Source organism: Bos grunniens, chromosome 27, assembly GCF_055505025.1.
Source record: "Bos grunniens cultivar Pamir isolate PY7600 chromosome 27, Bosgru_T2T1.0, whole genome shotgun sequence".
Lineage (NCBI taxonomy): Eukaryota > Metazoa > Chordata > Mammalia > Artiodactyla > Bovidae > Bos > Bos grunniens.
In genome coordinates this window covers 11,631,919-11,635,000 of record NC_141191.1, presented here as the reverse complement: position 1 = coordinate 11,635,000, position 3,082 = coordinate 11,631,919, and the positions used below count along the sequence as shown (strand labels likewise).

Sequence of the window (3,082 nt, the reverse complement as noted above, 5' to 3'; positions counted from 1 at the left end):
CTTCATGGAAAATGTGCTGTGTAAGGAGTGAACTACCCCAGAGTAAATCCTCTGTCAACAACACTTCCTTCCTGTATCTTACTATTTTTAATAGGTTTTTCTGTTTACACTCTATATACTTCCAAAATTATGTGTTCAGCATTTTCTAGTTAAAATGGTATTACATTTGTGCTTTATAGAACTAAAATGCTCCTATTTTAACTGAAATTCATATGTGGTTTTCAGTTACAAAATAGGAAATATTTTCTCCAGTTCATTTCTCTAGTACATTCACTTTTTCTCTAGTCCATTATATTAAACATTATCAATGAATAGAGAGAGACTTATACCTTGGTTCTACCATTAAGAAGTTGATTAGGTAGGTGCCAGGTATACAGTCATGAAAAATAAAGCAATTTTTCTTTTGATGCGTTTAAAATTGAAATAAACCAATTACTATTAAACTACAAATTATGTAAGCCTGAAGTACAGGCTTTTAGAAAAGAAATAAACTTTACGTTTGGCTAAGGACAGTTAGACAGTTCAGATGCTCAGCTGTGTCCAACTCTGCGACCCCATGGACTGCAGTACACCAGGCCTCCCTGTCCATCACCAATCCCCGGAGTTCACTCAAACTCATGTCCATTGAGTCAGTGATGCCATCCAACCATCTCATCCTCTGTCGTCCCCTTCTCCTCCTGCTGTCAATCTTTCCCATCATCAGGGTCTTTTCTAGTGAGTCAGCTCTTCACATCAAGTGGCCAAAGTATTGGCGTTTCAGCATCAGTCCTTCCAATGAATATTCAGGACTTATTTCCTTTGGGATGGGCTGGTTGGATCTTCTTGCTGTCCAAGGGACTCTCAAGAGTCTTCTCCAACACCACAGTTCAAAAGCATCAAGAACTGATGGTTAAATACAGCATAGAAAAAACCTGGCTGAGGAAATGCTATTTAAAATATATCAGAGGATGCTCAGTTTGCCAGCACATATGCTAAAATTGGAATGATACAAAAAGGATTAGCATGGCCCCTGCATAAGAATAACACAAATCTGTGAAACATTCCCCATTTTTGACATATGTACCCCAATGTTCATTGCAGTGCTATTTACAATAACAAGGACATGGAAACAACCTAGATATCCATAGACAGAGGAATGGATAAAGAAGTCATGGTATATATATATATATATATATATATATATATATATACATGCAATGGAATATTACTCAATCATAAAAGAAACACATTTAATTCAGTTCTAGTGAGATGGATGAAACTCGAGCCTGTTACACAGAGTGAAGCTAGAAATAGAAAAACAAATATCATCTATTAATGCATATATATTAGTGTTGTTGTTCAGTTGTTAAGTTATGTCCAACACTGTGTGACCCCATAGACTATAGCACTCCAGGCTTCCCTGTCCTTCAGTATCTTCCTGAGTTTGCTAAAATTCATATCTATTGAACCAATGATGCTATCTAACCATCTTATCCTCTGCTGCCTGCATCTCCTTTTCCTTTCAGTCTTTCCCAAAGCTATGAGTCTGCTGTTTGCACCAGATGGCCAAAATATCAGAGCTTCAACTTCATTACTAGTCCTTATAATGAATATTCAAGATTTATTTCATTTACGATTTACCTGTTTGATCGCTTTGCAGTCCAAGGAACTCTCAAGAGTCTTCTCCAGCACCATGATTAGAAAGCATGAATTCTTCAGTGCTCAGCCTTCTTTATGGTCCAGCTCTCACATTTGTACATGACTATTGGATAAATCTTAGGACAGCAAAGATGATGAGCCCTCTTGTCTCATCTGTCTACTCTTAGAGTCTACATTTGTATTCATATACTTGTAAGTGCTGATCATCAAAGTTGTTATGATCCCTCACTCCCCTGTAGCACAAAAGGAGTGTATTATTTATCCCAGACTTCTCAGTTGTACCTGGAGGCAGCCCCTCCTCCTCATTTACTACTTAGAACCAATCATTCCACATTCCAACAGCAGCCCAATTTTTCTAGAAATTTACTCAAGAAAATTCCAGGCCAGCGTTGCATGAGCTTTTGATATCTGCTCCTGATCTCCTCAGGTTGGTTGCAATCTGGGATTGACTACAGTTCAGGCAGCTCCCACTCTCTCCCTACTAGCTTCCTCAGTATTCTGTGAGTTGAAAGATCTCTCTTTTCAGGGAAGTGGCCATAGAAGAATTTTCTCACTGCTAAATAGACTCAAGGGGAAGCTTAGACAGGGTTTTGTGACCATTGTTATGGCCAGATCCCCATAAACACACAGTATAAATAAGAGCAGTGTGCCTGCTCCTTAAACACAGTGTCAAGACCACCTCCTTCACCCTCCACATCCCTGTACCACCATCGGCCCCTTCTCCACTGTCTGTGTCATCAGGCTTCAATAGTGACCTTCTTTGGGGATGTGGGGCCAACAAGGATAAAGCAAGCACAGTATCCCTAAAAAGAGAAACAAAGAACCTGACATTTTTTATTATTAACGAAAAATACACTCCTTTCTAATTTGAGGTGCATTGATTTATAATTTTGAGGTATTTGTGTTAGTACTATGTAACCAAAATGTAGTATTATTTTTTCTTATTAAAATTTCTTGTAAAATAATAATGACAAAATGACTTCGGAAATTAGAGGAAGTGTTTGCACTGCTGTTAATTTTCAAGAGAGAATCTTATTAAATACAGTCCTTGATGAAAGTGCATGCCAGAGGGATATTGATTTTTTCTGTTAATTATGTCCACTACAAGCAGAGTGTCCATGACTATTTCTCTTCATTTTTTGAAATATGTGTGCACATGTGTGTATATATATATTAATATGTGTGTATATATGTACATACTGTGCTATCTCAAAGAATGGAGACATTATTTGTCACAACTGATATTGAAATTAATCTTTGCTGCAGTTCTTAATTTGTAGGAATTGTGGAGGTCAGTGCTGGTATTATACCTCAACAGGTTTCTCTTTTACCTTTCTTTCAAGAAATAGAAGAAAAAAAACTGTAGTAGTCACAATTTGTTATGAAAATTATTGAAAAAACTGATTAAAATAAATTTCCTATAAAACTAGAAAACCCAATAAAT

General features: G+C 36.9%; 1 non-coding gene across 1 annotated transcript; it reads left to right on the top strand.

The window, feature by feature from the left end:
• The first annotated feature begins 947 nt into the window (after positions 1–947).
• Positions 948–1,052, top strand: LOC147343533 (U6 spliceosomal RNA). The gene has a single exon (XR_015156539.1). It is a non-coding gene; the product is annotated as a U6 spliceosomal RNA (small nuclear RNA).
• Positions 1,053–3,082: the final 2,030 nt, after the last annotated feature.